Raw genomic sequence first — 24,993 nt, 5'->3', positions numbered from 1 at the left:
AGGCCAGAAAATATGTATTAAAAGGGCAGAAAATATTTCAATCAGGAATTTCAAAAAGGAGCCACATGGGGCACATTAAAATTTCTCTTTTGTTGCCCATTATTAAGAAGGAAGTATTCAGCCTCCTACACCCCACCTTTGGAGATCATTGGTAGTAGGTTCATGGTATGCAATACCGAGAAGGATTTTTAGTTGTTCCCAGCATGACTGGAGTAATTGATCTGCAGTGTCTGTTGAGGGCACAGAAAAGGGGGAAGTAGCAGGGCGGGTGCCATTATTTGTGCCTCCCTGATCTAGTCCAACCGGCTGCACTAGCGGTGAATCTTCTTGCCATCCTTAGGTTAGACGTGCTTCCTCGTCCTTGATAGTTTTACACTCTCAGAGTCTGGTCCCTCTCATTCAGATGGAAGTGTGGGTAAGATGTTCTCCGAAGGTGGGGGGTTGGGGATGATGAACGTTATTTCTGCCACTATGTCACTCCTGAATTTTCATCGCTGTGGTCTTGATTTGACAAGTGATTTAGTGTCCAGGCTAGGGAAGGACTGATGGATGAATCAGTCCTCTGTGCATGGCCAGTGGGCAGGAAATTAATAAAAATGCTGGTTGACATGATCTATGGTACTGTAAGCTCATTATGCCTGATTAGCTTCCAGCCTTTCACTCCCTCTGACAGCCGAAGGGCCTCACGGTTTCCAATAGCAACCGTTCCCTTTCTCTAATTGATTGCTAGGTCTCCAGCCATGAAACAAGACCCTTCCGCAGACTTGTCAGAGTGGGACTTCTCTGCATCATGTTACCTCTCCTTTTTGGCAATGGGAAGGTGAGCTCGTGGGTTGTCTAAGTGGTGATGACAGTGAAGCCCTTTGAACTCAGGCAGCAAAGTTTGAAGGGGTCAGTTCAGTTCAGTTGATCAAGTTCTTATCGAACAACTTACTGTGTGCTGACATCTGACTCAGTATGGATGGCAGTAGAAGTAGATCATGTGAAGCAGAAAATGGGGGAGAAGTATTTGCATCTATTACCTAGCACATATTTAGGAAGTACAGTGGCACCAAGCACTGTGGTAGGCATTAGGAACAAAGGGACTTGAGAGAAGAGGGAAAATAAAGTAGATAAGAGTCCTAGAAATCTATTCACTTCAATATATATAGAATTAATATATGGTTATATTAATATCATTGAAAGTATACTCAATAGAATCCAAAATGAATTGATATGTATATCTAAATAGAATTTGTTTATATATACATATATGTATTTTCTAAAAGCATCTATTTTACCTACTATACCCTCCCAATTGGGTTAGCCTCTCTCTGGAATCTCCCTTCATGGTGCTGAACACCCAATCACCCATTCTTGCTCCCCCCAAATGCACACTTTATAATATTTTTATTTATTTCAAAATGCTTTCACTTTTTTTCTTTTAATCTTGTTTTTCACATATCTGTCCTTTAGCCTACACCTGTCATTCTGAAGATGTATGGGCTGAGATTTCCATTTCAATCGAGATGAGAATGCAAATGAACAGTGAATAAAATGAATTTCAGTATGTATTACTGCCAGTTTTTATAATGATTATTCTTGTGGATGTGGATTCTAAACAAATCCACGTGAGAGTGCTGTCCCTGACTCTTCGGCCACAGGCAGCTAAGAAGAGACTTTTGCTAATACCTTGGTGTAGTAGAAAGGAGGTGGGTTTTAGCTTCAGGGATAAGCTCAAAAAGTTACTGCTTCAGAGAAGTCTTCCCTGATCTCACACAGAAGATCAGGTTCCCTATTACATGGGAAGTGTAACTGTGGCTCTGAAAGCACTCTGTACATTGTAAGAGCCAGGCAAATGCAAAGAACTGTTATGACTTCTGGGACACGAGCAAAAGGAAATAAAAGGGAAGCTATGCTCTGCCTATCTCTGGGTTAGATCTAGTTTCATTTTAGCCCATGGAGAAGGGTGAGCTTTTATTCTCCTCCTCCCATGCATGGCCACCCACAGGCGACCTCATTAGTGACTCTGTACTTGCCACACCCCCAAGTTGGCCCAAGAGGTAATGGGCTCTGAAAACCTGGCCTTAGAACAATTCAGACATGAACTCGAACTTAATAGCATTTAAAGGATAACAACCAGACAGACATGCCCAGCTTCCCCAAAACTGTCTCTCAATGACCTCACAAGAAATTAATATTTGAAATAGTGTGAAATGCATGGGTCTGGGCAGATTCTGTAAGTCTTGGTCTTCCAGTTAAAAGGGAAGCAGAGGATTACGCTCTTTCACATTCATTGGTGTCTTGTCATAAGCAAGATATTCTGGCCCAAGTTTCATTCAACTTTTGAAAGATTTTTCTAAATACTTTATGATGCTGTTTTTTCCTCCCTTTCTTTCCCAGGGAGCACCAAGGGTGTTGTGGTTTACTTGCCGTGTGAACTCAAGTGAGTCATTTCATGTCTGACGCTGCTTCCTCATGTATGAAATGGGGATCAAAATCTTTCCCCTGCCCACCTCTTAAAGTTGTTTGTGGAACTGAATGAAAGATCCCATAAAACTCTGTGAACATATAAGGATTCTTTATTATCAAGGGGCTTTGGAGGGAAGGGAGGGTCCATGCTGTCTTGGCAGGTCAGCACCAATGTTTTCAAAATCAAGTTGACACAGATTAATTAATGGCCCCATCTTGACACGCTCCCTGGACAAGAACAAGTACAAACAGCAAAGCGCTGGCTGACCCACTCCCCCGGCCCCAGCCGTTTACTCCAAGTACGTATTTGTGGGTTTTGACAGCTCACACTGAGACGTGATCAGCTTTCATTTTCTTTTCTTTCTTTCTCTTTTTTTTTTTTTCATACAGCCATAGATGAACCTACATCTGTCATTCTGAATAAGACATAAAGGCTGAAATTTCTATTTTGATGGTGATAGTGAGAGCAAATTAATATTGAATACATCTGATTTAGCTAAATATGACTGGCAGTAATTTTATGATGATCATTCTTAGGAATATGGAATTCTAAAGAGATTCACCAGATAGCTTTGTTGGTGATTCTTTTTCCCAGAGATGGCCAAGCAGAGAGTTTTGTTCATACCTCGGCATCAGAGGAAGGGGATAGGTTTTAGCTTCAGGCAGTTCTGGGTTCCAGCCTTGATCAAATTACTTTTTTACATATGTATTATAACAGGATACTTTTTTTTGTTGTTAAAAATGTTCAGTTGTATTTCCATATCTTCTAAATCCTGTTCACTCTTGAAGCAGTAGATTTCAGAGCTTTGGGGGGAAAACCGAGTAGCTTCCTAAAAACCACAGGGCTGTTGCTCAGTTTTGACTTAAAAATTAGACATTTGTTTGAGTCCATAGGAAGTTAAAACTGAGTTTTGTGGAGGAAGAATGTACCCTAATTAGGATTTGCATTTGGTTGCATGTAACACAAACCTGGCTACTAAGACTGAACCCATTTTTGTTTGTTCCTTTGTTTTGTTTTTTGTTTTTGTTTTTCCTTGTAACAACAAATCCAGAGATAATGCGGTGGCACCATCATGCTGTTGGGGACCCTGTGATGGGTGGTTTTATGTGTCAGCTCGGCTAGCTCTAGTCCCCAGTTTTTCACTCAAACGCTGATCTGGTGCTGTGAAAGTGTTTTGTAGATGTGATTAGAGTCTCTAATCAGTTTACTCTAAGTAAGGAAGATTATCCTCCATAATCGGGGTGGGCCTGATTCAATCTTCTGAAAGACTTTAAGAGCAGAAATGAGTCTCCCAGAAGGAAAAGAAATTTCACCTGTGCATCATAGCTTCTTCCTGTGCCCCAGCCTACCCTTCCTGATGGGCTGCAGCCCCCACAATCACATAAGCCAATCCTTTGCTACCTACCCCCCTCCAACCCCCAACTCCACCTCCCCAAAGGTTCTGCTTGCGTAGTGGAACCATGCCCGATACAGACCCAGGCTCCTGCCAGCTTTCTCTCTTACCCTCCTCAGTGTTTGCAAGCTGGTACCGCACTACTAGGCATCAGCTCTGCATTGCTGGCAGGAGGAAGGGGGAAAGAAAAGGGGCAGAAACCAAAAACAAACACCAGTTAAGCTGTTTTGTTTTTGTTTTGTTTTTAAAGGAGAACCCTACTCCTACCTTATCGGTGACGACTTGGCCACATGGCCAGCCCTGGCAACCTCAGGATCTGGGGAGGAGAGCACTTTCAACTGGACACATGATGAATCTGAACCAAAGGGGGGATCTATAGTGAGGAAGAACAGAGGGATTGATATTGAGTTGGCAACAACAGAGAGAATTTTCTAAATTCCTTTATCATATGAAGAACCCAACTGGAACATCTTAAATCATAGTTTCTTCTATAATTGTAGAAAAGTTACTCCTTCCACCTGTGGCAACCAGGCCCAGACGCTTGCTGCCTTAACGTGGATGAACACATGTGCAGGAAACGAGAGCCCTGAGGCCTCTGCCTCCAGCTTCAGAGACTTTGGGAAAGAGACATGTGGCCAAGACAGGAGAGACAGGCTGATTGTGCCCTGACCTCTCTTTGCCTCTTAGCCCAGAGTAGGGAGCAGTAATAGGTGTTAGGTGAGTGATACTGGGGAAGGAGGCACCCCTCCTGGCTTATGTGTGCACAATACAGAGGCAGATGAAGGACCAGAACTTGGCGTTTCCAAGCCACCTGTCCTTCTGTGTGGTATGATCAGGTGACTCAATTTCCCATAGGCCCCTGGGGAGGCATGGAAAGTCACTGAGTTAAGAGTCAGCGAGCTTGTCACAGGATCTGCAGTAGCAAGGGGAAGAGCCAGGGGGCAGGACAGGGACCATGGCACACACTGGAGGAGAGACCTCTGCAAAATCCGAGGTGTCAGAGAGAAGGCTGAGTAGTTAGCAGGCACTGCAGGCTCTTGAGGAGCTGAAGGGCATAGGGGGAGAGAGACACCTAGAGTTGCCACCTTCAGCAGCAGAGGACAGGGCAGTGCCCAAGCACACGAATCATTGCTGGTAGCAATAGTGTCCTTCAGGGAGCAGCTCCGAGTGGTTCCAACACAGGAGAGACCAGTGATGATCAGAGGGTCCTCCGGAGGTACAGCCCTCATTCCACACTGCTGGTCCTCCATCTCGGCCTGCAAGATGAAGGAGGTATCCAGGACTGCATCCGCCCCCACCAGACTGTCACATCTTCTGCCCCCAGTACTCCTCCTCCTATCACCCATGTTTGCTGCTCTATTAGCTCATGTCCTCTCTTTCATAGCATATCAAAATACTATTTATGCATTTTTATTTGTTATCTTACATCTCTAGAAGGGCGAGAGCCATATCCAATTTCTTTAAAATTCAGGTACATAGTAGACATGTACCAAATATTTAGTTAATTAATGAATGATGTCATTCCTTCCTTGGGGCCTATACATTTACCTTTCAAGCACCTAGTGTAGCCAATTGTATTTGGGTATATTTTTATAAAGGGAAAATAGTTTACAGAACATATTTCTCTCTGCAATTACTGTCCATTAATATAATTTCCTAATTTCATTTTCTTTTCAAACCCGGTGGATCATTAGCATTTAAAGAAACACCACCTTTAAAGTACTTATGAATCAGGACTCAAATATATGGTTTAGTCTATTTTTTTTTTAGATTTTATTTCTTTGTCAGAGAGCGAGAGAGAGCACAAGTGGGGGAGCTGTAGGCAGAGGCAGAGGGAGAAGCAGGCTCCCCACTGAGCAAGGAGCCTGATATGGGGACTCCATCCCAGGACTCTGGGATCATGACCTGAGCTGAAGGCAGTACACTTCACTGACTGAGGCACCCAGGTGTCCCTATGATTTTGTCTTAAAGTACAAGGCCTATATTTTATTATAAAACAAAATTCAAAAATACCACCTCCAAGAATTCCATATCTTAACCTTGCTTTCATTGTGTTTTGTTTTCCAAAGTCTTTCTTTAATCTTAGTGTTTTAGGGGAATGAAGTCTCCTCCCATCTAGGGCCCATTGTAGCTTGTAAGAAAGAAGGTCAAGAATGGCTTTCTGGAGTGTTTCCTCCAAAAATATGTGTGTGTGTTTATGCATGCTATGTTTTATATGCCTATACACTCACGTATTTGTGTGCGTGTTTTATATACATATAGGCTGACATCTATATTCATTGATGACATATGTTTATTTTATTGTATCTTAGAGTATATTACTATATGAAGGACAATCATAGTGTCATAAAGTCAAACCCAGAAGGTTCCTAAAAGCCATCACTCCAGCTCCCTTGTTTTAGAGCTGAGACAACTAAAGCCCAGAGAGGTCAAGGGACTTTCTGAAGATCACACAGTCTGTGAATGTCAGATCTCTTCTTTGGCTACAGAGTTCCTGACTTTTGGTTGAGAGCCCCCTGCAGGATCCAGTCTGCCTTCAAAAGATGTGTCTACTGTGTGGCTGGGAACTGAGTCCCTGTGACCAGCCTAGACAGGCACCACTCTGTTAAAGCTCATGATGAGAAGACCGAATTTCTTGAACTCTCTCAGTGAGAGGGCTCGTCTAGCACCTCCTCTTTTCATAGGAGCCTTTTTTTTTTATCCTTTTTTTTTTAATGATTTTTTATTATATTATGTTAGTCACCATACAGTACATCCCCGGTTTCCGATGTAAGGCTCGATGATTCATTAGTTGTGTATAACACCCAGTGCGCCATGCAATATGTGCCCTCCTTACTACCCATCACCGGTCTATCCCATTCCCCCACCCCCCTCCCCTCTGAAGTCCTCAGTTTGTTTCTCATAGTCCATAGTCTCTCATGTTTCATTCCCCCTTCTGATTACCCCCCCTTTCTTTATCCCTCTCTTCCCCTACCGATCATCCTAGTTCTTATGTTCCATAGATGAGAGAAATCATATGATAGTTGTCTTTCTCTGCTTGACTTATTTCACTTAGCATTATCTCCTCCAGTGCTGTCCATGTTGTAGCAAATGTTGAGAACTCATTCTTTCTGATAGCTGAGTAATATTCCATCGTATATATGGACCACAACTTCTTAATCCAGTCATCTGGTGAAGGGCATCTCGGCTCCTTCCACAATTTAGCTATTGTGGACATTGCTGCTATGAACATTGGGGTGCATATGGCCCTTCTCTTCACTACGTCTGTATCTTTGGGGTAAATACCCAGTAGTGCAACGGCTGGGTCATAGGGTAGCTCAATTTTTAACTTTTTAAGGGACCTCCACACTGTTTTCCAGAGTGGCTGTACCAACTTGCATTCCCACCAACAATGTAGGAGGGATCCCCTTTCTCCACATCCTCTCCAACAATTGTTGTTTCTTGCCTTGTCTATTTTTGCCATTCTAACTGGCGTAAGGTGGTATCTCAGTGTGGTTTTGATTTGAATTTCCTTGATGGCTAATGATTTTGAACATTTTTTCATGTGTCTGTTAGCCATTTGTATGTCTTCATTGGAAAAGTGTCTGTTCATATCTTCTGCCCATTTTTTGATTTGTTTATTTGTTTCTCGTGTATTGAGTTTGAGAAGTTCTTTGTAGATCTTGGATACCAGTCCTTTATCTGTAGTGTCATTTGCAAATATATTCTCCCATTCCGTGGGCTGCCTCTTAGTTTTTCTGACTGTTTCCTTGGATGTGCAGAAACTTTTAATCTTGATGAAGTCCCATAAGTTCATTTTATCTTTTGTTTCTCTTGCCTTTGGGGATGTGTCATGAAAAAGGTTGCTTTGGCCGATGTCGTAGAGGTTGTTGCCTATGTTCTCCTCTAGAATTTTGATGGATTCCTGTCTCACATCGAGGTCTTTCATCCATTTGGAGTTTATTTTTGTGTATGGTGTGAGATAGTGGTCAAGTTTCATTCTCTTGCATGTAGCTGTCCAATTTTCCCAGCACCATTTATTGAAGAGACTGTCTTTTTCCCACCGGATGTTTTTTCCTGCTTTATCAAATATTAGTTGCCCAAAGAGCCGAGGGTCCATTTCTGGGCTCTCTATTCTGTTCCATTGGTCTATGTGTCTGTTTTTGTGCCAGTACCATGCTGTCTTTGTGATCACAGCTTTGTAGTACAGCTTGAAATCTGGCATTGTGATGCCCCCAGCTTTGTTTTTCCTTTTCAACAGTTCCTTGGAGATTCGGGGCCTTTTCTGTTTCCATACAAATTTAAGGACTGTTTGTTCCAGTTCTTTGAAAAATGTCCTCGGTATTTTGATCGGGATAGCTTTGAAAGTGTAGATTGCTCTGGGTAGCATGGACATTTTAACTATGTTAATTCTTCCGATCCATGAGCATGGAATATCTTTCCATCTTTTTATGTCTTCCTCAATGTCTTTCAAGAGTGATTTATAGTTTCTAGAATATAGGTCCTTTACGTCTCTGGTTAAGTTAATTCCAAGGTAACGTATGGTTTTTGGTGCTATTGTAAATGGGATGGATTCCCTAATTTCTCTTTCTTCGGTCTCGTTATTCGTGTATAGAAATGCAACTGATTTCTGAGCATTTATTTTGTATCCCGCCACGTTACTGAATTGCTCTATAACTTCTAATAGTTTGGGAGTGGCTTCTTTTGGGTTTTCCATATAGAGTATCATGTCATCTGCAAAGAGAGACATTTTGACTTCTTCTTTGCCGATTTGAATACCTTTGATCCCTTTTTGTCGTCTGATTGCTGTTGCAAGGACTTCTAGTACTATGTTGAATAATAGCGGTGAGAGTGGGCATCCTTGTTGAGTTCCTGATCTTAAGGGAAAGGCTTCCAGCTTTTCCCCATTGAGAATAATATTTGCAGTAGGCTTTTCATAGATGGCTTTTATGAGATTGAGAAATGTACCTTCTATTCCTACACTCTGAAGGGTTTTAATCAGGAAAGGATGCTGTATTTTGTCAAATGCTTTTTCGGCATCGATTGAGAGGATCATATGGTTCCTGAGTCTTTTCTTGTTGATATGATGTATCACGCTGATTGATTTGCGAATATTGAACCACGCTTGCATCCCAGGTATGAATCCCACTTGATCGTGATGGATAATCCTTTTAATGTACTGTTGGATTCTATTAGCAAGTATCTTGTTGAGGATTTTGGCGTCCATATTCATTAGGGAAATCAGTCTGTAATTCTCCTTTTTGATGGGGTCTTTGCCTGGTTTGGGGATCAAGGTAATATTGGCCTCATAGAATGAGTTTGGTAGCTTTCCTTCTGTTTCTATTTTTTGAAATAGCTTTAGGAGAATAGGTATTATTTCTTCTTTGAATGTTTGGTAGAATTCCCCAGGAAAACCGTCCGGGCCTGGAGTTTTGTTATTTGGAAGGTTGTTTATCACTGACTCAATCTCTTCATAATTAATTGGCCTGTTTAAGGAATCAATTTCTTCCGGTTTCAATCTTGGTAGTTTATAGGTTTCCAGGAAGGATTCCATCTCTTCCAGATTGCTTAGTTTATTGGCATATAGCTGTTGATAAAAATTTCTAATAATCCTTCCAATTTCAATGGTGCTCGTCGTGACCTCTCCTTTTTCATTCATAATTTTAATAATCTGGGTCCTTTCTCTTTTCTTTTGGATAAGTCTTGCCAGTGGTCTGTCAATTTTATTGATTCTCTCAAAGAACCAGCTTCTAGTCCTGTTGATCTGCTCTACTGTACTTCTGGTTTCTGCTTGATTGATTTCAGCTCTAATTTTGGTCAACTGCTTCCTCGTGCGTGGATTAGGCCTGTCCCTCTGTTGCTGTTCCAGCTTCTTGAGGTGAGAATATAAAAACTGCATTTTAGATTTTTCTATTCTTTTGAGTGAGGCTTGGATGGCTATGTATTTCCCCCTTAGGACTGCCTTTGCAGTATCCCATAGGTTTTGGACTGTTGTATTTTCATTCTCATTGGTCTCCATAAATTGTTTAATTTGATTTTTGATTTCCTGGTTTATCGAGTCATTCCTGAGCAGGATGGTTCTTAGTCTCCAAGTGTTTGAGTTTCTTCCAAATTTTTCCTTGTGGTTGAGTTCCAATTTCAGAGCGTTGTGGTCTGAGAATATGCAGGGGATAATTTCAATCTTTTGGTATCAGTTGAGACCTGTTTTGTGTCCCAGAACATGGTCTATTCTTGAGAATGTTCCATGGGCATTAGAATAGAATGAGTATTCTTTGGTTCTGGGGTGTAGTGTTCTATATATATCTATGAGGTCCAACTCGTTGAGTATGGCATTCAAAGCCTTTGATTCTTTGCTTAGTTTTTGCCAGGGTGTTCTGTCTATTTCTGATAGTGGAGTGTTGAGGTCCCCTACTATTAATGTATTTTTATTTATATGTCTCTTTATTCTGGTTAAGAGTTGGCTTGTGTATCTTGCTGCTCCCCTGTTGGGGGCATATATATTTATAATTGTCATATCCACTTGTTGAATACTTCCCTTAAGAATAATATAGTGCCCTTCTGCATCTCTAACTATAGTCTGTAGTTTAAAATCCAATTTATCTGATATGAGAATTGCTACCCCAGCTTTCTTTTGAGGTCCATTTGCGTGAAAGATGGTACTCCATCCCCTTACTCTCAGTCTGAATGCATCTTTGGGTTTGAAATGAGTCTCTTGTAGACAGCAAATGGATGGGTCATTTCTTTTTATCCAATCTGCGACCCTGTGGCGTTTTATGGGATGGTTCAAACCATTTACATTAAGACTGATTACTGAGAGATATGATTTTAATGTTGCCATGTTGCCAGTAAAGTCTTTGTTTGTATTGGCTGTGACTTTCTGTTCTGTATCACTCTTGGGGCCTTTTTACTTTTATAGAACCCCCCGTAATATCTCCTGTAGGGCTGGTTTCGTGGTTACAAAATTGGTTAGTGACTGGCGATTCTGAAATGTGTTTATTTCTCCATCAATTCTGAATGACAGCCTTGCTGGATAAAGGATCCTTGGCTGCATGTTTTTCTCTGAAAGAGCTTTAAATATGCTCCCCCAACCCTTTCTCTCATTCCAGGTCTGTGTAGACAGGTCTGACGTAATTCTGATGCTTTTGCCTTGGTACGTGAGAAATTTCTTTGCCCTGGCCGCTTTCAATACTGTATACCTTGCATCTAATATTTGCGAAATGCACTATGACGTGACGTGGCGTAGGTTTGTCATGGTTGAGCTTGGGAGGGGTCCTCTCTGCCTCTTGGACACGAATGTTTGTTTCCCTTGCTAGATTAGGGAAGTTTTCAGCTACAATTTGTTCAAATATCTCTTCTAGACCTCTGTTTTTCTCCACCCCCTCGGGGATGCCGATGATTCTAACATTGGATCATTTCATTGAGTCAGTAATCTCCCGTAACCTACATTCGTGGGCGTGGATTTTTTTAAGACCATCTTCTATTTTCATTTTTTCCTCTATTAACCCATCCTCCAATTCACTAACTCGTTCCTCTGCTTCTGTGACCCTGGCCGTCAGAGCCTCTAGTTTTGCCTGCATTTGGCTCATAGAATTTTTAATTTCTGTCAGATTCGCTCTCATTTCTGTCCTTAGGGATTCTATATTCTCAGTAACCTTTTCGTTAATAGTTTTTTCAATTCTACTCATCATTTTGACCATCGTTACTCTGAATTCCATTTCTGATAATTTGGTTACATCCATATCCATTATTTCTGTGGCAGAGGCCACAGACTCACTGTCTTTTCTTTGCTGGGGGGGGGGGCTTCTCCTTCTTGTCATTCTGATGAGGAGAGGTTGCGGGGTTGTCCAGAGCCCAAATTATTGACTGGGTCCCAGGCCGTGCCCCTTGTTTTATAGGGATCTTGGGGATGTGGGCTTCTTCTTTAAAGATTTTATTTATTTATTTATGTGGCAGCCAACCAGCGAGAGAGGGAACAGAAGCAGGGGAGTGGGAGAGGAAGAAGCAGGCTCCCAGCGGAGGAGCCCGATGAGGGACTCCTTTCCCGAATGCCGGGATCACGCCCTAAGCCGAAGGCAGGCGCTCAATGACTGCGCCACCCAGGCGCCCGGGTTGTGGGCTTCTTGATTTATCAGCCTGCCTTCTGTGTTCTGGGGGAGGGGCCTGCCGCGCCGATACTCAGGCAGCCATGTTTGGGTAGAGTCTCCGTGTCCCCTGCGAGGGGGGATGGGGATGGGCACTCCCTGAGCCGGTATTTCCAGGCTTTTGTTCTCTGGCGGCTTTCCCTGGCGGTTTGCTGTGCCTCTTCTGAGAGTCAGAGCAGCAGCGGCCAAATTTCAGCCTCTGTCACAGAACAGAGGGATTGCGGCCCGTTCTCTACTAATGTTCTGGCCACTTTAACTCTGCTACTGTTGGTGCTGCTCAACCCTGCAGCGTCCCGGGATGTGTGCCCCACACCCGGCGTCCCAGCCCTCACTTCCAGGGCCGGCGCGTCTCTGTCCTTTGTGTTTCTAACGCCGCCAGCCGCCCCGCGCGCGCTCCGGAAGCTCCCGGTCTCAGTCTGGATCCAGTGAGCACACCGGGATTCCGGGGTTCCGCGAGATGCCTGGTGGCGCGCGCACCGGCTCACGGTCTCAGTCTGCTGTCTCGCGGGCGCCGGTCTGCAAGCCCCGCCCGCTCCCGCATGCAAGTGGCTACCGCTTCCCGGCGCCCGAACGCGGCGGCTCCCTCCCCTTCCGTTTATCTTCCGATATCTGTGCGCGGTTTCATGGCTCCCCGCTTCGTACCTCAATACTCAGCGCTGGAGATGTTCATTTGTAGAGATCTAGATGCGTCTTCCTGCGTCTCAGGCTGGTTCTGTGGTTGTTTAGGCTGGTCTGGTACCTATCCAGCTCGATTCGGGGGACCGGCTGAAAACGGTGTCTCCTACTCCTCCGCCATCTTAACTCCTTCCCTCATAGGAGCCTTTTCACCATACTCTCCTCTAAGCTTCGCTGTTACTGTGGCAGGAAATTGGAAAAAAGTTCTCATGCCAAAAATGCTGTGCCGAAAGTATGAAGCCAGATAGAGCTGCAAGCAGAGGGTGTCTGTGGAAGAGAAGGAGCAGGAAAGAGGCAGGGGAATGGAGAGGGGGGGAACAAGATAGAGACGCAGATTCAGAACTTAGGCAAAGAAAGCTAAAGTGAGCCTCTTCTGTGCTGAGACTGAGGTGTATACAACAGAGCTGCAGCCCGCCCTCAGCAGTGAGGAATGCGGAAGGCCCAGCCTGGGGAGTCCCGGAAGAGCAGTGGCCAAATGGCCTCCCTGGGTAAGGGTTTTTAGGCAGAGGCGGCTTTGGATTAGGAGGTGGTTCTCTTCTAACAAACAGATCCTAAGAGTTCTTTCCAATGCATGAATCTGAGGAAAGGATGGGGGAATCTCTTTTTTTTCTCACTTAATTGTTTATATTGCAAGCTCAGGAGATGTCATGGACTGAATTGTGACTCCTAAATTTCATATCTTGGAGCCCTGACCCCCAGTGTGACTGTTTGGAGATAAAGCCTTTCCCAGCTAATTAAGGTTAGATGAGGTCATAAAGGAGGGGGTCTTACTCCACTATGACTGATGTCCTCATAAGAAGAGGAAGAGACACGTAGATCTCTCTCTGGGCTACACAGAGGAAAAGCCTTGTGAGGACAGAGCCAGAAGGCATCCATCTGTGTGCCAGGAGGAGAGTCTCACCAGAAACTGAATCTGCCAGCACCTTGATCCAGGACCTCTAGCTTCTAAAACTGCGAGAGAATAATTTTCTGTTGTTTAAGCCAGCCAGTATATGGTATTTTGTTATGGCGGTCCAAGCTAACTATACAGAAGGAATGGAGTTTCAAAGTACCTTTATTTATGGGCATTGAAATTTACATCCAGACCTGGAAAATAGTAGTTCTCAATAAATGTGTGTTGAAGACCAATAGGTAGGTGTTTCTGCCAGTTTACACTAAACTAATGATAATGTAATAACGCCACATTAATAATATATGAGATAATAAGAACCTCTGTAAATGTTTGTTGATTTTGCAACTCACAGCAACTCAAGGGATAAATATATCTTACCCCTTTAGAGCTTCAGTTTCCTGAAGGATCCTCTCTGGTATGTCAGGGCCATACTCAAACCTATGTCTTCTGACTCCCTCCAGTGCTCTCTTCAGCCAGAAATTCTTCTTCTCCTGGAAGAAGTTAAAGCTCACGTGTTGGAGTTTCTGCTGTTTTTCAGTCTATCTGGAAAGTAAAATGTGTTTCGTCAGGGCTCAATGTGATCATAGCCAGGAATTTTTGGCTACAGATTTTAGCATCACAATATGTTCTGGTCTACTAATGGGTTGAAGGGGTTGGGGAAGCATGACATCCATCCATAATGCATGGGGAGTGGTCAGGGAGAGCGAGAGGAAGAGAAGCAAAGCCTCTTCGGAAACAGGGACACCATGGGAACCATTGGAAGTTACATTGAATAGGGAGGAAGATTGTCAGAGTCCTGGAACTTGACAGAAATCCAATCCTGGGGGCGCCTGGGTAGCGCAGTCGTTAAAGCGTCTGCCTTCGGCTCAGGGCGTGATCCTGGCGATCCGGGATCGAGTCCCACATCAGGCTCCTCCGCTGGGAGCCTGCTTCTTCCTCTCCCACTCCCCCTGCTGTGTTCCCTCTCTCGCTGGCTGTCTCTCTGTCACATAAATAAATAAAATCTTTAAAAAAAAAAAAAAAAATCCAATCCTGGAGCTTTGAGGCAGGATAATTTAGAAGTTCAGGGCAAGAGGAATAGAAAATGACATCTGATACAGGAAAATGTCTCTGACCCGGACAATAAAATAAAATTAGCTTATACTGCATGTCGGGAATGTAGGATTTTAAAGGGAATTTTGGCAACAATTAGTGACTTAGCTTTACGGAAAGGGAAAATTAACCATATACTGATAGAAATTCTTCTCTTTGACTCCTGAGTGGACAATTTCAAGATAGACTTATGAAGCACCTGTCTACCATAGCGATGGCCCAATCAACAATGCATCCTCGTGTTGGGTTTCTCTCCTATCTCCTCCTCCTCCTCTCTCTCTCTCTCTCTTTCTCTTTTTCTCCCTTTTTTCCCACTTTTCTCCTGTCCCTCATCCCTCCTTTCCAGAATTACTTCCTAAATAAACCTACCTGCATACAAGTCTTGGTCTTAGGTTTTACCTTTGGTGGAACCCAGGCTAAGAGATTTGGTTACAGGAGAGCTCCTAGAATATAGACCTTCAGGTTGAGTTTTAGGGCTCGATCACCAGGATCTGCAGGATTAAAGGCTCTAGTTCCCAAGCAGGGGAGGGGGGAAGCACTTCTATTATGAGACACAGTAAGGTTTCTACTAACTTCAAACTGAACCTCAAATTTCATACAATATGTGAGGCTGGAAAACACCCCACTGGCCATTTTGGGCTCCTCTATCATTGGACCAACAGGCAAAGAAGAGAGTTGCTGTACTGGGGTGGGGGGTAATGGACCCTAATTACCAAGAGGAACTAGGGTTGTTGCAACAGAATGGAGGCAGAGCCGAGTTTGTCAGGAACCAAGGGATCCACCATGCACAGTGATGATGGTGAGCTGACAACCGAAGCAAACCGTGCGTGGGAGCAGCTGAGGGCTTAGGCCCCTTAGGGATGGTGTCCTGGGACAGTTCGCCAGGAAAGCAGCCTCGACCAGCTGAAATATTGCTGGGAGTGAGGGAATGCTGTAGGGGGTGTTGGGGGAGGGAGATGATGAATACTAATTAGGGCTTGGGACAGCTGTGACTGTGAGGACCTAGCTTTTCACACTTGCAGAAAGCAGTTAGCCACCTCCTTGAAGGTGATGAACTTAATGGAAGGCATAAGCAAATCTGAATGATGCCAAGGATGGACTGTTACCAGATTCCTCTCGTGAGCCTCTTCAGATCCTCTTAGCACGACTTACTTCAGGTGCTTCTGTGACAGCCAGTTCAATCAATAGGGAGCAGTATTATTTTAACTGGCAAAGCCAGGAAAGGTCCGTGTCTGAATGGGTTAATTCCCATGGGATTATGCTTGACCAATGGGATGGAGAGCCAGTGAATAAAAATTCTTCCTCCACTCACACCCCAGGGAGCAGAGTTCTGAGATGCATTTTAGAGGGCTCCTTAGGAGTCCTGGCAGGCTCAAGTGTCACTCTCCCATAGCAGTGACAGGATCAATAATCATGCATCCTATTAGTCTTCTCTCTGTGTGTTTCATTTGCCCCGATCCTAACTCCTGCTTACAGGAATCTCTTCTCAAATGAACTATTTGCACACTGGCCTTTGTTTTAGTATCTACTTTTGGGGGGAATTTAGGCCAAGACAATGTAGTTTTGAAATTATTTTCTAGTTGTATCAGGTAATTAATCTTAGCAACTGTTTTAAGTAAATAATATATTATTAGATTTTTTAATTTGTTTCAGTGAATTGGAGACTGACTTTTAATTGTGGGACTTGGAATTATTCACATTTATTATTGCACTTATAGTTTTTATTTTTTTATTTTATTTTTATTTTATTTTTTAAAGATTTTATTTATTCATTTGACAGAGATAGAGACAGCCAGTGAGAGAGAGGGAACACAAGCAGGGGGAGCCGGAGAGGGAGAAGCAGGCTCCCAGAGGAGGAGCCTGATGTGGGGCTCGAACCCAGGACTCCGGGATCATGCCCTGAGCCGAAGGCAGACGTTTAACAACTGAGCCACCCAGGCGCCCCTCACTTATAGTTTTTAAAAAATTTATTAAAAAAATTCTTTCCTGCAGTCTTTTCTTATCATCAGAATTTTGCCTTCCTGTGTCTGCTTCTCAGAACAATGATATTTGAGAATTCTCAAAAGGGGTGCTAATCAAATGGCTAATGCCAAGACGAGTGAAGAATCTTTTATAATCTTTTATAGTTTCTGTGTATTATGTTTTTTCCCTAATCCATTGCTTGCTTACTTTCTAAATTACTGTTTTTTTTTAAACTATTGCTCTTATATTTTAATGTTTAGTAATAGGCAGTGGTTAAGGAGATTAAACTTTATGTATTAAAATAAATACTATCTCTTAAAACTATGATTATAACCAGAAAGATATATTTATGGTATAACATTCCATGAGAAAAGAGGATATGAGACTGTTATTAGCTTGAATACAATAACCATTAAAAAGACTGACAGTGGCTCTTCCAAGACAGTAACAGAATATTCTAATCTTGGGCTTAAGGACAAAAATATTTTAAAAATCTTATCTAATGCCGTTATATTCCTTAAAAATACTTTTTAGAAAAGATGGAAGTTAAATACCTGCCATTTTTGGTGTCGAATGAACTGATGTGATCTGGATCTTGTTGTGCTTGTCTTTTCCATGCAAAACACAGGGTTTTGTGCTTTCATTTGGAGAAAGTCACACTTTATTAATAATAACAACCCAATCTCTTGAGGGATTGCTGAGCAAAGGCACAGGGCTTTGGAATGCTGGGCTCTCTCCCTGCTTTCAGGATATTTGGAGAACATTTTCCTGGAAGCTTTCTTTCAATGTTCTCCTCAAACACATGTAACTTACTGGAGCTTAAAGACTTACATTTGTAAAAGCCATTAGTGTCGATTAATGTAGACAAATGATTGAAATTGGGACATTGGGAGGTGCAACTCCACACCTTGTACCGTTTACGGGCAGGAAATGAGGAACAATTAGGTTGGTGAGGCTGGAAAACACCCCAGCAGCCCTGCTTGCATGGGGTCAGCTTCAGGAAGGCTCAGTGGGTATATAATGGGTGAAAGGCTGGAGCCGGGGCAGCCTCAGATGGGAGCAGCAGTGTTGGCCAATGCGGTTCTCAGCTCAGCTCTGCCGTGTTTAACATTTCTGATAATGATGATGACAACTTAGATTGGGGCTCTTACAACTACCTTGGAAATATACTCAGTTGTTGATTCACTCCATTTTTTTTTTAATCAGTAAGTATTTTGTGAGCACTTAATCTACTCAAGGGATCCTAGTGGTGAATGGGGGCATAATATCTGCTTTTATGGAGGTGATAGTCTAGGGAGTTTTCATAGTGTGACAGTGCGTGGAGGCTGTAGGGGCTCATGGGAGAGACTTAAATCTAGTCTTAGATATTACAGGAGGCTTTTCAGAGGAGGTGAGGCGTAAGACCTGATGGATGAATATAAGTCCTTATTTAAAAAACTGGAAAACTGGGACACCTGGGTGGCTCAATAGGTTAAGTGTCTGCCTTTGGCTCAGGTCATGGTCCTGGGGTCCTGGTATCGAGTTCTGTATCGGGCTCCCTGCTCAGTGGGGAGTCTGCTTCTCCCTCTCCCTCTGCTGCTTCCCCTGCTTGTGTTTTCTCTCGTTTTCTCTCCAGCTGTCTGTCAAATGAATAAATAAAATCTTTGAAAAAAATGAATAAAATGGAAAACTGATATCGAGAGTTGAAGTGCAAAAAAAAAAACCACAAAGAGGCTTTGGCATGTTTAGTTCTCTTGGCTGTGCATGTTTAGTTCTAAGGGCAAAGTAATAAAAATGAATGTTTCTAGTGGGAATTGGCCCATTTATGTACCCAACACTTTCTGAATTTTAAAAAAAATTTTGATTGAAATATACGTGAATAATTATATTTCATGCTGTCTACTTAGGTCAGCTAGAAAAATGGATGGTTTTTAATTTTTAAAAATTCACTCAAATATACACTTATCAAGGAACTTCAAGACGCTTTGCTTAGCCCAAGGGGCACACGGCAAGTTCTACAATGCCCCTGTGCTCCAGGGACTCTCAGTCTGGTGGAAAAGGCCGCCATCAGGATGAGAGTAGAATTTCTTCAGTTGTGCTCTGGGAGATAAGAGAGTAAGGCATTCCTTCTGGTTTGGTATACAAAGTGTGACTGAGAGTTTGGAGCAGACCTACTAAGGAGATACAATACTGAGGAAAGCCTTAAAATGGGAGGCGGTGGGGGGATCATTCTCAATAAGCAAGCAATCATGTAGCATGATGCTGTGTTGTGATGCCACGTTGAATGTGGTGCTTCACTGTGATGGAGGGCCGTGTCTGCTGTTGGGTTTTTCCTCCTCCTGGCTTTATCTATTCCAATACCCACTTTGCCCACTTTCCTATCAGCCAGCTAATGTGAATGCTTACCTAGTTTGCTGTTTCAAATTGGGTTTGGACTGGGAAATTTGATCACTCAACTCATTGAAGATTAGATAGCAGTTCAAAGTATTCTTAGCAAGGGTGTAACGCAGGGATCGCTCACTCAAGAGCACAAAACACAGGTAAGTGTTTAAGCACAGGGTAACTAGGGAATCAGGGCCCCAGGGAGGCACCTGAGAGCTCATGCCTTTTTTTAAAGTTAGCCAAGCTATTACTCAGCCCCACTGGATTATGGCCAGGTAGGAATAGGTGTTCAGAGTTAATAGATCTTCTGATTTTCTAAGAGAAGGTAGGAATCTACATTTGTGTGTGCGTGTGTATAATCTAAAACATTTAAAATTTTTATGTGTGTATGAATATTCTCCAGGCTGTAAATTTTAGCTACAAATCACTGCTTCAAAATATACTAGTTGAAGCACTTACCATCATCTGCAGGTTGTATCCTACCTACATGCCAGCAATTTGCAGCTGCTGGCCCATTAATAATAACTAAACTAAACAAGCACATTCCTGAGTGCCATATATTCATATCACCCATTTAATTCTCACTACAGACCTTTGGAAGCAGGGATGGTGATGATGAAAATGCTCATTTACAAATGGAGAAATGAGACACAGAGAACTTAAGGATTATTTCCCCAAAACACTCAGCTAGCCAAACAGCAGAGTCAGCATTCAATCCAAGGCAGTTTGGCTCCAGAATTTGTGTTCATGAACCTCACCCTGTACCGTTCCTCAAAATGAATGCCTCTTGCCTAAGGACAGTGATTTGAGGTACTCAGGGAACTTTTTTCTGCTCCTTATTTTGTTTCAGATGGTAGCAGTGTGGGGCATTAAAGTTTAGAGTCTCCAGTGAATCCATGCAGCACCTTTCTTCTTCTGCGTTAATTTTTCAGCAGCACCAAACTATAATGGCAAGATCAAAGGGCTTTGGAAGCACAGACTAAAGTTTGAAGTCTTCCTCTTCCACTTATTGGCTGACTGAATCTTGGTTTCCATACTTGAACAAAGAGGATGATAAAAAATACCCTGCAGAGGCATGATCCCGGCGTTGTGGGATCGAGCCCCACATCAGGTTCCTCCGCTATGAGCCTGATTCTTCCTCTCCCACTCCCCCTGCTTGTGTTCCCTCTCTCGCTGGCTGTCTCTATCTCTGTCAAATAAATAAATAAAATCTTTAAAAAAAAATACCCTGCAGGGTTATTACAAGGACTAGAAATAACACATGAAAAATATGTGGCTCAGAATAAGTGCTTGTTAAACTGTAGGCATTATGATGACGACAATAATTTTTGGTGAGGCATTTAACTAAAATTCAAGGTATTGTGTTGTAGGGGATCGAATATTAATCCCATGTAATTCTTGTCATAAGAAAATAGAGGGGTCAAGTAGTTAAGTAGAGGAGATGAGACAGTTTTATAACTTATGATAATTTAATGTAAGGTAGCAGAAAGAGGTATACAGATGAGAGTGATCTAAGAGGGAGAGATTAATATCCATGGGAGGAGATCAGTGAAGACTTCTTAGAGGAAGTGGTGTTTGAGCTGACTTTTTAGGTGAGAAAGCTTTGGGCCAGTTGGTTAGCCCTCTTTGAGGTTAAGGAGTAACAGATGATGGTGATAGCATGAGCTGAGGCACCAAGGTGAGACATTTTGGTGCTCTGAGTGTGGAAATACTAATTAGCTGACTGAAAGTGGAGAGTAGGATATGTGGAAGACAGTGGCTGTAGAGCCTTCTGTAGGACTGTTCTTCAGGTTCAACCAACAGGTAGAAGTGTTGTTTCTCCCTGACTAGGCTAGAGAAGTTCTGTGTATGAATATTCTCCTGGCTGTAAAGGGGAATCAGGGGACAGCTGGAAAGCATGCAGAATCAAGAGAAGGAACTTAATTTCCTGTCCAATCAAGGTTCTGAGTTGTAGAGAAGGAGTTCCAGTTGGGAACCCAGATGTCCTCATATAAAAGCAGGGGAAAGATGTGTGGAATCAGAAGAAGTCTATAAAACAGTCGAAAATTGGGAGTTGTGGACGTACCTACTCAAAAGGACCATTTGAAATCAATTGGCTCAACCCGAACCTTCAAGATTTTCTTATGTGCAGAATGGAATGTTCATCTGGCAAGTTCTCTCTTCACAGCAAAGACTGTGTTCCAACCAGAAAGCCAGTGTTCTATGGTAGGGAAAAGGCTGTAGAGTCATTCACCCTGGGGTCCAAAGTCTGGGTCTTTTCCTGACTAGCAGTAAGAACTTGAACAAGTCATCTGTCTCTCAGCTCCCATCTCTACATCTACAAAATAAAGATACTAATAGTTATTGTTTTTTAAAATGTGTCATAATCAAACATTTGATGAAGAGATGTTTAAATGAGATTTGTTTGTAGTAACGCTGGTGTAGTATTGTCTGCAGCATGGTGTAAACTCCTTGTCCCTTCTCATCAGTGTATAGTCTTAACTTGGGGCCATTGACTGGTAGAACATCCTGACATATGTCCATCACCCCTTTCCAAATGCCACCAGGCTGCCTCTCAACTCTGCATCTTCCCAATGTATCCTTTTAAATCACACCCAACTACCATTAAGAATAGGCACATCTTGGCAAAAGCATCCTGGTGCAGGGGAAGGGATAATGGATTTGGAGTCAGACATTGTGGATTCTTACTGTTGGCTCTACCAGTAACTGAACAAGTGGACTTGGATATATTACTTCACCTTTTTGAGCCTCAACTCCCTCATCTGAAAACAGGGGTGAGGAAATGAGACAAAGGTACTATTTAGTACAGTCCAGGTACTTCGTGTATGCCTAATGAATGGTAGAGGAGGAGAGAAGAAAAGCAAGCAATCCTTGGCCATCAGGAGTGCTGAACACTGGCCGACTCAGGATACCAGAAGGTGGTGGAGGTGGGCCGTATAGCTTCAGTAGCAGATGATGACAATCCTCTTGTGCCCTTGCTGATTATATAAGAGGATTTGTTTGTCTCATGACCTCCATATATTTAAGCCAGGCAGGCATTCCCAGCTAGAGACCAGAACTATTTATTCTTCTCCAACTGTCTCCTGTACTTTTCATATCTGCACCTTTGCCCAGTGTGTGCCCCCCACCTAAGATTCTTCCCTTCTGTATCGGACTGTCCCCTCTCTTCTGCTATACAACAGAGCTATAATTTGAGTTTTATTTTTTATATGTCTCCTGTGCTCTTCCCTCATCACCCAATGCAATGTCATGTATATGGTAAATTCTCAGGACTTTTTTCCTTAGGGAATGGACAAGAAAAGAGATGTTAAGAGTTGGAGGAGAACTTAGATACTCTTTCTAGTCCAAGACTGCCATTTTTTAAAATATTATAATCTTATATCTTTTTTTATTTTTTATAATAATATTTTTTTATTATATTATGTTAGTCACCATACAGTACATCCCTGGTTTTTGATGTAAAGTTCGATGATTCATTAGTTGCGTATAACACCCAGTGCACCATGCAATACGTGCCCTCCTTCCTACCCATCACCAGCCTATCCCATTCCCCACCCTCCTCCGCTCTGAAGCCCTCAGTTTGTCAAGACTGCCATTTTCTAAACTGAGACCTACAAACTACAGATGGAGTTCTGTGAACCACTTGACAATGTAGGTGAAATATTGTGCAAAATCTGAATATTCATCTTTTCCTAGGCAGAGTATTCATAGTTTTTCTCATATTTCAAAGCAGAACATGATGCACAAAATGCTTAGAACTTACCCTTTTAATTTATGAATGAAGCCCAAAGAAGGTACGTATTTGACTAAAGTAATATATTACCAAGATACCAATGGAACCATGAGGAGAAACAAGGCTTACTGTTTTTCCTCCCAGAACTCTTGACGAGTGTATTCTCATTCATTCATTCACTCATTCCACTATTCCTTATATGCCTACTCTGTATTGTCTGCTGTTGTAGCTGTGAGCTTAGACCACTGAACTGAATAGACAAATACCCCTGCATTCATAGAGCTTACATTCTAGAGGAGACAGTAAACAAACAGTCAAACCCATCCTATATCAGCAGGTGCTTAGTGCCATAGAGAAACCAGTGGCAGGGAAGGGGAGGGGATGTGCAGGTTTAAATAGAGTGATCGGAGAAAGTCTCTCTGGAATGGAGACTTTTGAGCTGTTGGTAAATTACAGTCAGTTCTTGTTATTTGTAAAGTTATGTTCTAGAAAGTCTCAGCAAGTACCAAATTAGCAAATACCGAGCCATTGCTCCCAGGGGAAATACAGGGTTAAGTTTCTGTGAGCCTCTGTTCACAACACCTTTCTCAACATATCAATTCATAATCTTACTGTATGTGTGGTTCTCTGTAAAGACATCTTAACATATATCGTCGAATCATTAACATTGAACTTGCACCCTGACAGCATTATAACTCACATGAAGCTTATTCAACACACACATTCTCTCTGTAAGCATGTCGTGGCTCTCCTGCCCTTAGGAACACTGGACAGCACTCTTTTCAACAGTGAAATCACCAAATGAAAGCACACAATTGTGGAAAACATGGCACCAGTAGGTCATGTCAGCAATCAGGCAGATTTGCAAATGTGGACTCTACAAATAACAAGGATGGACTGCCCTTGGCTTGCTAGGGAATGAGAAGGTTTCTTGGAAGACTGGTTGACTCTCACTCATTTCCTAACTCTCTGCTCAGCGCTCTTCAGTAGTTTAAATTCTTGGGTTCATTCTGAACGTTGCTTCCCCACGTGCTGTGGTGTAAGACTTTTCTCCAAATCTGTTCAAGTGCTACTGAGTGGGAAAAAGGAAAGAGTGAGAAAAACCAGACGCAGAAGCTGAGAAACTTTTCCATCCAGGAGTTTTGTTCAAGCAGACAGCCTGCCTGTGTTTCCTATAGACCTTTAAGTTGAGGGGCCCAATCGTAGCCACTGTGCAGGGGTAATTTGTGACTCTTTTCCACCCTAATTAATCCCTCCTCCCCCCTTACCCAAACTCCTCAACGGCCCTCCCCCAGGGATATGGTCCAAAAACATTGCAGAGTTTCTTTTCTGATTTGTGACTTGTCTCAAAGAGCATAATTCCTCTAATTAGGTGATTTGAATCAGAAAGTTAAGAGCAATTTTATGTTGCCTTTAAACCAGAATTTTCCCCCCACTCTGGGCAATGCGATTCCAATTTTTTAATGAAAATCATTGGAAACAGGAAATTTTGAGAAAGGCAGTGAGTTATGGAAAACAGGACTCAGCAAAGAAGCTTGGCCATGCTACAGGAAGCCATTGAGTGGAGTGATTGTATCTACGTCCTGGACTGGGGAGGAGGAGAAACTCAGGGCTAGACCCAGCTCTACTGTACTCCCTGTGTGACCTCAGGCAAGTTTCTTCCTCTCTGTGCTTCCATTTCTTAATTGGGAGGTGGGGTATTCTACAGGGTAACTCCCAGCCCTAGCGTTCTGGGACACTGGAAAGATAAAATAAATCTAAAAGTACTCTTAATCTATCTGTATCAAATCATTTATCAGAAAAGTTTTTTGAAATATGTTTTGGTGCCTGTTCTGTTTCTAAGAAAATCTTGAGACTAAAAAATTTTAGGTGCTTTAGAGTTTTTTGAATTTTAGAATTTGTAGAGTTTTGAAGTCACTGTTGATGTGTACTGAATGTCTGTGCTTACACAGCCATGGGATTCTTCGTAAGGAAGTGTACCTTTCTTAGCCCAGGAGCTTATATGATCCAACTCTTGCTACCAGTTCAGACTCACCTCTCCTCACCCCCACTCCTACCCTCTACCATTATTCACCCTATATCAAACCCTGCAGAATTTCTTTGGTTCCTTCTCTGTATGGGACCTGCTCACCTTTCCTCTCTCTTTGGAAAACCCATCCTCCCATTTGTTCTTTTAGGAGGGGCTTATCTGTTTAGTGTTTAAGAATCTGCTCCTATCTCCTGCGTGAAACCCTTCAGGACTTTTCCAGGTCTGTCTGACTTTCCCTACCCCATACCAATGGAGAGTTCTAGAAAAGTGCTGATAATTCTGAT

The sequence above is a fragment of the Ursus americanus genome, chromosome 12 (genome assembly GCF_024610735.1).
Source record: "Ursus americanus isolate L20-20 chromosome 12, mUrsAme1.1.p, whole genome shotgun sequence".
Lineage (NCBI taxonomy): Eukaryota > Metazoa > Chordata > Mammalia > Carnivora > Ursidae > Ursus > Ursus americanus.
This window is presented reverse-complemented; position numbering follows the sequence as displayed.